The sequence below is a fragment of the Lissotriton vulgaris genome, chromosome 12 (assembly GCF_964263255.1).
Source record: "Lissotriton vulgaris chromosome 12, aLisVul1.2, whole genome shotgun sequence".
NCBI classification, from domain to species: domain Eukaryota; kingdom Metazoa; phylum Chordata; class Amphibia; order Caudata; family Salamandridae; genus Lissotriton; species Lissotriton vulgaris.
Genome location: NC_141700.1, coordinates 769865000 through 769876695, shown reverse-complemented (window position 1 = coordinate 769876695; position 11696 = coordinate 769865000).

Sequence of the window (11696 nt, the reverse complement as noted above, 5' to 3'; positions counted from 1 at the left end):
AACATGTGCCCGGAGCTGGTGGAGTCAGCCGGGAAGCACAGTGCGCTCGTTAGCAGTCCCTGGGCGCCGCTCCCTCGGTCTCCTGGGTCCGCTTGCAGCATCTGCGCTGCTCCGAGCCCGGGCTCGGCCTGTGAGGTCTAGCTCATCCCACTGGACAGTCCTTGTAATGTTTAGAATTCCTCTCTGCGGCTCTGAAATGTACACAATGGTGGGGCTCTGTCAGAGGGGCTCTCAACTAGTTTTGGCCGCGCCGCTGACTCTCTTTCCATTTCATACATATTCACAACACTGCCAAATAATAAGGCACACAATGTGAGCCGGTGCCTCTGGAGAGTTTCCTAATGCGTCCTGGTCATGACATCACAAGGAGTCTGTAATCTGCCCGACATTGAAGCACAACTCAGGTGGTATGATCACCCCAAGGTCGGCCAGGTACTGATATAGCACCAAAGTCCAGCCCTTAGCACCAATCAATGTGTTCAGTTGTGGCAATTGAGAGAAATGAGTGAGTGAGGCACAGAGAGATGCGACGGCCGTAGCACGAAAAAAAGGGGCAGAAATTAAGTGCCAGTGACCCCCATCTCACACTTATACTGAACCAGTTTATAAATCAACCCCATACTGTCATTGCGGAAGACAGCTTTTTTTATCAGGTAAAATGGGAAGCACACTGCTGTGTTTTAATTGTGGGGAGTCGGAGACAAGACACCTTGTATGATAAGCCATAGAGTACCCTCAGTCTTATATCTAAAATTTGGAGGTCGAGAACGTTGCCTTAGAATTGCCATAGGCTTCTCTGACGTTCGTCATTCTTCCTCTGCTCTCGGGCCTCTGCCTGGCCATCAGCCTTTCTGACACAGAATAACCGAGTTATGTAGTAATTTTTGAGCTTTGTGATATTCATATTTTCTTGTATGAAAATATCACATGATTGTAGTTTGCCCTTCTCTAAACTCATTGTTTGCATACAGTCTAGAATTTGCAGATTTAATTCTTTTATTTCCATTTCCCAAAAGCAATACTCATGCCAGACGATGGTTTATCTGCAGTGTGCATTTAATTTCCAGGTATCTGTCTTGCTGCACGCTAATTTGGGTGGTCAAAGATTGGGACACACAGTGTACATCATTTGCGGTTTATGGAGCCCTGATGGAATTGTTCACATAGGTCAGTGGTTGAAGATGTCAGGGTGAGGAAGTGAGAAGCAATTTAATGGAAGTCTGGAGCTGCCTGTATCACACGCAGTGTGACACTTTGGCGGGCAGGAGCCTAGCACCACATTTGCCTACCTTACTGCGCACCCTTGCCCACCATGACTGCCACCGTTGGGGGGGGTGGGAGTACAGCAAAGGAAAAGAGCCTATCTCCACCACCCCCAAAACCATCTTGGTTGTTGGTAGTTCTTGTGGGGTAGAGGGGAGTATTACATATCTGGTGGCAACTGGCTCCATCCTGAGTTCTGATTCCTGGAATATGGGGTCCAGTGTTTGGGTAAACCCCAAAAGGTATAGCACCTGATGATGTGTTGGCTAATCAGGTGGGCAGTCAGTGTGTGTTGCATCTCCGCTGGCCATCCTTGGATCCCTTGTAAGTTAGACCATTTCTTGCCTTGCCTACATATGGAATGATAAACAAATAGCATAGTTCTCTCCATCACTAACTGGTATGGCCTTGCCTTTTTAGGTCTCGCCTAGCGATGCAGCGCCATGCGCTGCTCGCAAAGCGAGACTTATTGTTACCGGTAGCTAACGAAGTGGGACAGGAGAGGTGCACGAGCTTACAAACACATTGGAGTCAAGGGCTGCGACCGTGCGCTTTTGGAGACATGGGCTGTGAACTTGCACGTCTCCTCGCGCTCCCCAATGCTTTCACTTTCGTGAGCTGTTACTAGGACACACTGTTCAACACCGAGCGAGGGCAGGAAAGCGGGAGAGCTGAGCACTTACAGTGTTTCCATTTGCCTTCCTCTCGCTCTGTGTAGTTCAGCACACGCAATATTTGCTCCAGATCCTATTCTATCTGGGAGTGCACAGAACTCACCAGCTCTTGCCGGAGCCACTCCAGCACCTTGCCAAGGGTGGCAAAGCCCTGTGTGTTCCTCAGTGGTACGTCCTCAGCCTCTGTGGGTGCTCGGCGGGTGCGGTCAGTCCCTCCCCCTCAGGCACTCTTTCCACTAGCTCATGCACCGGTGCCCTCATGGGGCCTCTGGGCGGCTGACGGGCCCACCTTCCTCATGCACCGGCATCTTCCTTGTGTCGCTCCAGGGCAGGCTCGTGGCCGCCTCGCCATGCCCTCGGGCACAGCCTTGAAGGACAGCGGCGACTGCGAGCGAGGGCGGCGGGTGCGTGCAAAGGTTGGCAGTTTGTTGTAAAACATTTGGGCATGTAAGGACTCTGGAATCTGGTGAGAAGGTATATTCACATATTTGCCATAATAACGGCTTCCATATGGGTCGCTCCAGGGCGGGCTCGTGGCTGCCTCACCAAACCCTCGGGCACGGCCTTGAATACCAGCGTCCTCTCTGCGGCCCTCCAGGGCTAGCGCTGCACCTGGGCCTTCCACTCCATGTAGGAGGGCCTGCGTGTCTGCAGCTTCAGCTTCGCCGTCAGGGCCTTTACTGAGTCCAAATCGTCATCACAGGTAGACACCTCCTCGCCCAGCTCCTTAAACTTTGTCAAAGGACATCTTAAGTGAGTGTTCACGAAGGTCGCATGTGCGAGTGTTCACAAGGAGTGTGAATGAGGGTCAATCACAAGGATGTGTGCACTACGAGTGAGAGTGCAAGAGGGTCAATGTCAACCGGAACTATACAATATTGGCTGAAAAATATCTATGCACGAATAAACAGGCAAGAGAAACCCAGAAAGAATTCATGCGCAAATATAATCGCAAAGGGGTCAGTACATAAGTGACCGTGCAAGAAGGTCAGCGCAAAGTGAATGCAGCAGGCTTGTTAGACGGGTTTTGAGTGTGTTGGTGGAACAATTACCATACAAAAGTAAGTGTACAGGGTCAACACCAGTGGACCTGCTAGAAGGTTCCTTCAAGAGTATGTATGTATGTATTGGCATTTATATAGCGCACTACTTACCCGTAGGGTCCCAAGGCGCTTCGACCGCTGCGAAACCCTTCCTGGCTTCCCTGAGAGATGGTCCCTTAATGGGTATCTCCAGGGTGAGACCAGGCATCCCCGGCGGTCTGGTGGGGCCGTTAGTGAAGATGAGGCAAGCTAATGCCCAGAGTTGCCGAGTGTGATCGCTGATCAGAGTGGGCACTGAGGCGAGAGAATTATCGAGTCCGCTGACCCTGGTCCAGAAACCTGCCGCGCCGGGAATCGAACCCTGGTCCCGGGCCGTCCTCTGCTCTCGGGTCTGCCGCCTCTAACCAGTGAGCCACACTACTTCACACAAGAGTGAAATTGCAGAAGCATTTGTACAGGCGTGAGCAGTAAGGCGATAGGCAGGCGTTAAAGTGGTAAAATGTTTGTGCAAGAGCTAGCATGGACAAGGTTCTTTGCTAATGCGAGATAGACCAGTCCCCGCAGAGTGGGTGGGGAGGTCACTGAAACGAGTCAGCGTGTGCAAGGGCCAGTGCGTCAGTGTGAGTGGGCACCTGGGGTCGAGTAAAATTCTAGAGTAGCTTTTTAAGAGTTCCTTAATAATTACTGTTCTGAGCCCATTTTCCCATGCTTGGTCTAGAAGCATCTAAACAGAAGCATCGATGCGTGCAGGTACACTATGTCACCCATGAACAGTGCCAACTGATCTTGACATTGCAAATAACAATGCCTTTTATTTTTGTTTTCGTTTTTTAAACATAAATAAAACACATTGTCATTTACAATGCCAACAGCTTAAACGTGTTGTTTTAGAGTGGGTCAGCGTTCCATTACAGTATAATGCGTGCCTGAGAGATGAACAGCCCTGTTCTTGATAAACATTTGCAATACAATGGGGCTCGCATTTACATACGTTTAAGCTATTGGCATTGTAAATAACAATGCCTTTTACTTATGTTTTAAATGCATATATTAAAAATGCTTTCACAACGCAAACTACACCAACACTCAAACGTATGTGCTGAAAGACCTATTGCATTGCAAATGCTTGTTTCATAAGGTCTTCACTCTGTACATATATGCCTGTCTGCACCTTTTATTCCAAACCAATATAGGTAATTTTCACCTATTACTCTCAGTAAATCACACAACTTGGTTCTAGCATATGTCTTCCTGCACAAGAAAGACCTGTGACTGTCTGCTAAGTGAGTGCACTGGTGGCCTGTTTTCTGAAAGCTTACATTAGTACAAATAAGACTTTCCTACTACGGCGCCTCGGGATGCAACTATTTGCACAAGTGTGCTTTATGAAGTTTAACAAAACACTTCATACTTTAATTTGGGTTTATGTTGTTTTACCGAACATGACGGCTGCTCACACAACACTGTTCTGGACTTTACTTAATAAAGAACAGTAAATGTTCCGGCACTAGAATAATGTGCTGCATGGCTAAAAACTTATGAGGTCCCAAAGGCGAGACCTATTGGCTATGCCAATGCTTGTTGTCTTTGGTTGTTGGGGCAAGGGGTTTTCTGTGCTCACGGTGCGCTGACCCAGTGTAACTTGCTCCTCTTCTTCCATGTCAGAGTTCGCTTCGGACACAGAGACATGTTCCTCTTCCACGGCTATTTGAGGGTGTATTTCTTCTCGGTCTGAATCTACTCCGAAGATGTCCAGTACAGAGCCACCTTGGTTTTGCATCTCGTGACGTTGAGCCAGACGTTCACAAAGCATCTTCTTTGATCGAAACGATTGGCATGCATCACAGTCTTTCTTGTGGTGTTATTGGGACAAATAGAGATTGCACACTTCATTCAGGTCGGTAAGCGGAAACTTGGCACGACACCCGGGACAGAGCTTCAGTGGAGTCCGTCTCATTGACTGCTTGCAAGCCCAGCGCAGGTAGGCCCAACGGCCCCACACAAGTTTTCCGATCGAAGATCTTTAAGTGGAAATGATACACGGAGAATGGGAAACCCGATTGAGAAGCAATACAGTTGAGGGCAGTGGATTGCACATTGAAAGGAAACAGTGCAGAACAGGAGCACAACAATTCACATCCTAACCTGATGGTGGAAAAAAAAACAATCTGACGATGGAGTCGATGCCCATGCGCAATATGAAATGAATGAATTAAATTTGTACTTGTAAAGCGCACCTATACCCCAACTGGGGTGTTCTGGCGCTGTACGCATACTGCTGTGGAACCCTTCCTGGCTTTTCCATGTGAAATGTCCACTCCTGGGCACCCCCAGGGTGAAGCCAGGCATCCCAGCGCTGTTGGGGCCGTTGTGGAGATTAAGCAAGCTATTGCCCAGAGTGGGACCCATGATTAGGATAGGCACCGAAGCGAAAATTATCAGGTCCGAGGAAATTGAGCCCAAGACGCGCCAAGGCGGGAATTGAACCCTGGTCCCGGGCGAGACCTCTGCATCAGGGTCTGCCGCTCTAACCATTGAGCCACACTTCTCCACAAAAAGGAGGAGTCACCTACCTCGTGACTGGAAAAGACTTCGAACAAAAACAAAGTGCAAACATCCGAACCCAACACTAGATGGCAGGCTATGCACAGCATGTGATCTACAGCTAACATGCCTCGAACTAAGGGTTTCAATTAGTGTCTGCCACATTGACAATGCTGAAATACAGAGTGGCAGAACTGGGTGTCCAGGAACACGCAAATCTACCTAAGCATGTGCTCACACCAACGGCTTAGAACTTCGATCCATATCTACCGGCCCCTTATTTTTTGCAAACAATGAATCATCTTCCATAGAAACTATTGTACTTGACTGAATCACTTCTGGACCATAAACCACTAACCTAGACAGAGTAAAATTGTAGTCAAGGACCTATATAACAATAACTGAGACTACTTCTAAAATGCCAGCTCAGGTGCCTCCGGTAAACTATGGTTCAATACAAAGGGCTCCCAATCACACAACCGACTAAACTGCAGAAGTATAAAAAAGAAATCAACCTCAGGTGGGGCAGAGCACACCAGAACTCAGACAATGGAGACCGGTCCTGCTGAGGTTTCAACAGAAACTATCCTGGTGGCCATAAAAGACTCCCAAACATAACTGGAAGGAAAAATAGATGAGATTGGTTTGGATTTCTCCTTAATCAGACAAAACCTTTATAATGGAGTGGACTGGATTATGGAGGTGAAAGGGGGGTCTCAACAGGTGACAGTTCTATCCCTGAATGATTCAGGGACCAGTCTCTCAACTGCCACGAAACGCAGTGGGGACCTTTGTGATTGAAAGAGCCCCCCACTTCTTTTTCAAAGACCCCACCTCTGAACACCTCTGCTCCCAATTATTATAAACGTAAATGTGGATCCATCAACAAAGATGCTCTTTTCTTGAAGTCAAACAAAAATGAGTGAGATGCAGTTAGACTGTGTAAGCTGTCCTGTTTTTAGTATTTTTGTGGATTTCAGTGGTGCTTCCAAACCTTTTGAAATTAGTGTTCATTCAGCTGCCCAATCCAGAAATAGACAAAAACTATTTTTCCAGCGTTAATAAACATGTTTTTGCATGCCTGTTATAACGTATTTAATTTGAAGGAAAAATAATGTAGGATATGAAGTTCCTTCCCATTGGCAGTTCTAAGCCTGTTTTAAGCATAGAAAGTTGAGTGTATTGTACTCATACTCACTGTTCAAACTGGTTTACAGTACTATTTATGAATTAAAATGGTAAAAGTGCTGTTTAAAATGTTGCAATAAATAAACCCATGAACATAGTGGGGAGGGTCATTCACTTACTCTTTACTGAATATCATGACATGACATTGCAGGGGCGATCAACCCTGCCAACAGCATAGAACCGTGTGAAATCTTTAAAGGTTAAAATCCAAGCAGAAAAGTGCAGTTGGGTAAAAAGCCTTGCTTAGCTGAAGGAATCACACATAATAGAGCACCTTACAGTTATGAATTTTGTTGCCGTGTGAAACGTCCTGTGTCCTGGTTTCACCATTATCCCATGTCCATGGCGACAGCACGCTTTTCATAGGTACCGGTCACTACACTTTGCGTTGAAAGTTCAATAATGACTTGTTAGAAAAGCGGGCTGATGCATCAAAGGGTTTTACCCTTCGAGTCTGAGGGTAATTGCGATAGTACATATTGGCCACGATCCTTATAAGCCAGACATTTCCCCAATCAGTGAAAGAATTTAACACTGCCAAAATATCAAATGGGATTTTAATATTTCCAGATTTTCTAGTGTATAAAATAATTACATCAGATCAAAGACATGCTTTTAATCCCTGCCCCTTTCTTTAATTCAAACCCACAAAACTATAGGCAATAAATAAAAGCAAAACCATGAATTAGTGACATCCCTAGACAACAAAACACAATCAGAATTATTTTAGGTACGTTTGTGTTGCTGCTACTTTATATAAGAACAATACTGAATTGGCACAGTCGGGAAGAAATAAAAAAAATCATTTGTATTAAATTTCCTTCTTTTGAATGACACTTTATTTAGTGGTGATGCAGAAGTTTTTAGGTTTACACTGATGATGGCGGTTTTCCTTTAGGTGGGGTTTTTATCAATTATATGTTTAAACCTAAAACAGGATTGCCCAACTATGAGCTGTTCCCAGAGAAACTGCAGTGTTGAAAAAGTAAGACTTTCCCTGAAAGTTGGCCCTCAGAGGCATGGAACTGGGTGGAAACCTCCCTTGATACAAGACTGCAACTGATCAGCGTCATCCAGATCAGGGAACCGAGTACCCACTAGCAGTGAAATTTTCGGGTTCTACGGTGATCCTGACGGAGAAGATAGTAGGTAGCTCGAGTGCCATGCAAACCAGTTAAACACCAGGTCCACATAGTCTTTTAGTGGAATTCTTTAAGAAACAAGTGTTTTTTTTATTCCAGTTAACAATACTCTTCAGGCACGCAGCACATTTTTAAGCAACCTCAGAGCTGGCATCATTTCTGAGATTCAGAAACCAAGCCGGCCCCGGATTCATTGTGCATCATTTTAGCCCATCTTGATAATTTTATATTAAATATTGGCAAAAGCAGAATATTAAGTGTAATAACTTCCTTGGTCCATAATGACCAAAATTATGTCATGCCAGTCTGGGGAGCCAGACATTAGAGAAGAGTTCAGATAGTTTTAATACAAATTGATGAGTTCTGAGAAACTAGCTCTCAAGTCATCTCTGATCCCTACCGAGTGTGGCACGAGGCAAGGTTGCCCACTCTGGTCATTATCATTTTCATTGGTGATTGAACAGACAACATTCTGGGTAAGGAAAGATGGCCTCATGCAGAGATTCCATTGGGGTGAAAAAAAATTGAGGATAGGTAGCACCCTGTGAATAAGACATGTTGATTTTCTTTCTACACACCAGGTGAACAGGGAGGCGACTCATGCATATCCTAAATCTGCATGGCGAAGAAGCCATCGTTAATTAACACAAATCAGTGGTATTCCTATGTGGTGGGGAAATGGCCTTAAGGTTTGTTTTCACCATAAATTTCAAATACTTTTCTGGAAACTCGCCATGGCACCTTGATCACAAAACTGTGTAAAGACTTCAGAGCATAGGGCGCCCTCCCTATTAACACACTCAATCAGGTTTCTGTTTTAAAAAGGATTGCTCTTCCCATATGGTTTTATCTGATACCAAACTACCCCAAAGATGTCTTGAAGATTCATTTGGGAAAGCAGACCCCCGAAGACTTCATGGGATGAGTGCATTCAGTCGACATACGACAGTGGACTGGGCATGATAGACATGTTATTGATTCCTCGTGCTAAGATGGGAATGCCAAGAAGGTATTGGTTCAATAGAAGACTGGGATAGGTATAGGCTAAGTTGGCACCTGGTGAACTGGCCACATTGGATCACCTGTACTGTATCCAGATTAAAGGTTATTACTCCCCTAACAGACTTCAAACAATGAGGCAGGAGTCCTCTCCTCTACAAGTTCATGCTGCATGTCTGAAAAAGCTGACTGGTTTCATGTGGTCTTGAGGCATCCAAGGATTTATAGACACTGTAGGAGAATAGATCAATACTATTGTGTCTTAGGCTAGCCCCATAGACATCCTACCAAAAATGTTTGCTTGGTTGGATAACTGGAGAGTGGCACAATTCATGTTATGCACACGCCAATTAACAGGGACAGGCTGCCTTCTTGCAAAGATACTGGACGTCAGAGCAGGCAGCAGTGATAGCACAATTGAGGAGAAGTAAGGATTACTATGCAATTACCGAGAAAGCAATTTATCAGGAAAGTGTGTGCTCAAAAACACATTAAGTTAAAGAGGCCATGGGAACAATTTTTGCCCAGACATTAAACACGAATCAGCCAATTTAATGACGTCAAATGATTCTATATGACACTCGGAATTCACTTTTCTAATGTCGTACTACAATAGTAAACAGATTAGCTGCTGAACTGTCATTTTTCAAAACAAAAAAATGTGTTTATAAAAACAAAAGGCTGTTATTCATGTGGCTGGGAGGAGTAGGGTGTTGATATGAGTAATTGTAGGAGCAGCTGGTGAGATTATTGGGATTATATGGAATTTTCTGAGATAAAAAATATACTGGTTTTGCACACCATTTAAGGGGGTTGATTTTTTGTGCTTTTGCTCAGGGTCAGGGGGTGATCGTTCTTTATAATTTCTTTAAATGTCTGGGAATGTTTTCAGAATAGATGTGTTCATTGTAGAAGGATTTATTTGCAGTGCAGGACCCTCACTTCAATTTACTCTACTGTGACATGCTTGCGTGTTTAGACAGCGCTGTTCAAGCCTTCTACCTTCCTGTTCCAGTTGTGAGAGGCGATATTAAAACCAAGCTGTGGTGACTTGTTTCTCACAGAACCTTTTTAGTGGTAGCAAGTGATCAAGAATCTTCATACATTTGGAGTAGATTTAGTTTGTGATGTGGTTAAGGTTATGAGAGATATCTAGGCGAGTGTGTGATGGGCAGTAAGCCAAGAATAATGCATTTGGTGGGCAGTTCTTGTAGTTTTGCGTGTGACCAGGCGCGATACAGATGTTGCATTTAAGATCTGGGAATGGAGAATCGTATTAATGTGCAATTCATTCCATGACAGGGAAGAAATTGAGAACGTTCATGGGAAGTCTGGGTAGAGGTTGGTTAGAAGGCCAGCTTGTTGGGTTGGACCTTTAGTATGTCGGACGAGTCAGATATAGTGTAGTTTGTGGGTAAGTCTTCTTTGTCAACCTAAAACCTATAGTTAGAATGTTGTTACTGGTGTCTTGTTTCACAGAGAGGTACCGCAATGTTCCTGAGGACAGTAAGGTGCAGTCATGGGCACTGAACATTTTGTTCAGTGGTGTATTTTAGATATTCAGGAGGATAAAAGGGGGTGCAAGGATTTCTCTGCATAGAACAATGGGAGTTGTACATGATGCTGCTTCCCACTCTTTTGCCTGGGGTTCGAGTACAAAGCTAGATCGCTTCGTAGTAATGCTGCATTTAGCGCCACTTCAGTGCTGATTTAAAACCATGTTTCTGTGACAACCAGAATGTGGATTTTATACTTTGCAAGGAACTTTGGGATAGAATGCCTGTTTGAAAGCTGGTCTTGCATTTACAAGGATGTAAAGTTCATAGTTGCTAGAGTGTTTGAATTGGGACAGAAGGTTCAGATCGATACGGTTTTGTAATGTATATCTTTAGACAGTTATTTTGTGGACTAAAAGAGGAAAGCCTAAACTGAATGCTCCTGAATCATCTATACTTATGGGTCCAAGACTGGTGCATCCACTGTGGTGTTCTTGGCCATTTTGTCCCTAGAAGATGGGTGAGGAATGGTATGGGGAGTATTCTTAAATAGACCTGATGCAGAGCAACTTATTTTAGACTTCCAATCAGTGGTTTTGCTTGTAGAACTAGTTTGTCTCTGGGTAAAAAGATACTCAACCTTACCTTCTGCTAAATATATTTTGTGTGGTACTACATATAGAAGTGCTTTGGATAGAAGTGAAAAAGATATATGTTGAATGTACTGACACAGAGTTTCCTAATTTCCCGGTCACGTCACGTGCCTTAACAGTTTACATTTTGATTTTAGTGGCTCGCATTACCGGTCCCTCAATGTTTTTGTCTCTTGAACTCATATGCTTTTATGCCAATGATACCAAAAAAGCTGCTGGTGTCCACATTGCAGAGTACTCAGGCAGCGAATAAGGCCTCACACCAAACATTCCTTCCTTTCCTTCTTTAAATGATGATTACTGTGGTCCAAAGACAGCAGTGAGGTAGAGGCTTCTGTAGATTTTAATTCTCTTTCTGCTTTCTCCAACAGCATATTCTGAAGCAGCTCTTCACTGTTCCTTACCTCACAATCCGATGTCTTTCTTCTCCTTGACTTTTTTGGGCAGACAGTAAACATCTTCAACAATGTGATGACTAAGAATGCATCGAGCAAGAGGAGTTTCCCCCCAGATTTACTGTTGAAGAAAAGCACTTCAAATACTAAATACATTCGGAGGTGTAAACTACAGTATAATGGACAAAATAAATAGGATATACAACTTCAGAAGTGTTCAGTAGATCCTCAGCTCAAAGAAGAGTTGAAAAAGCTGATAGCAATCAGCCTGAAGCCAGAAAGGCTTGGTTTATTTCCAC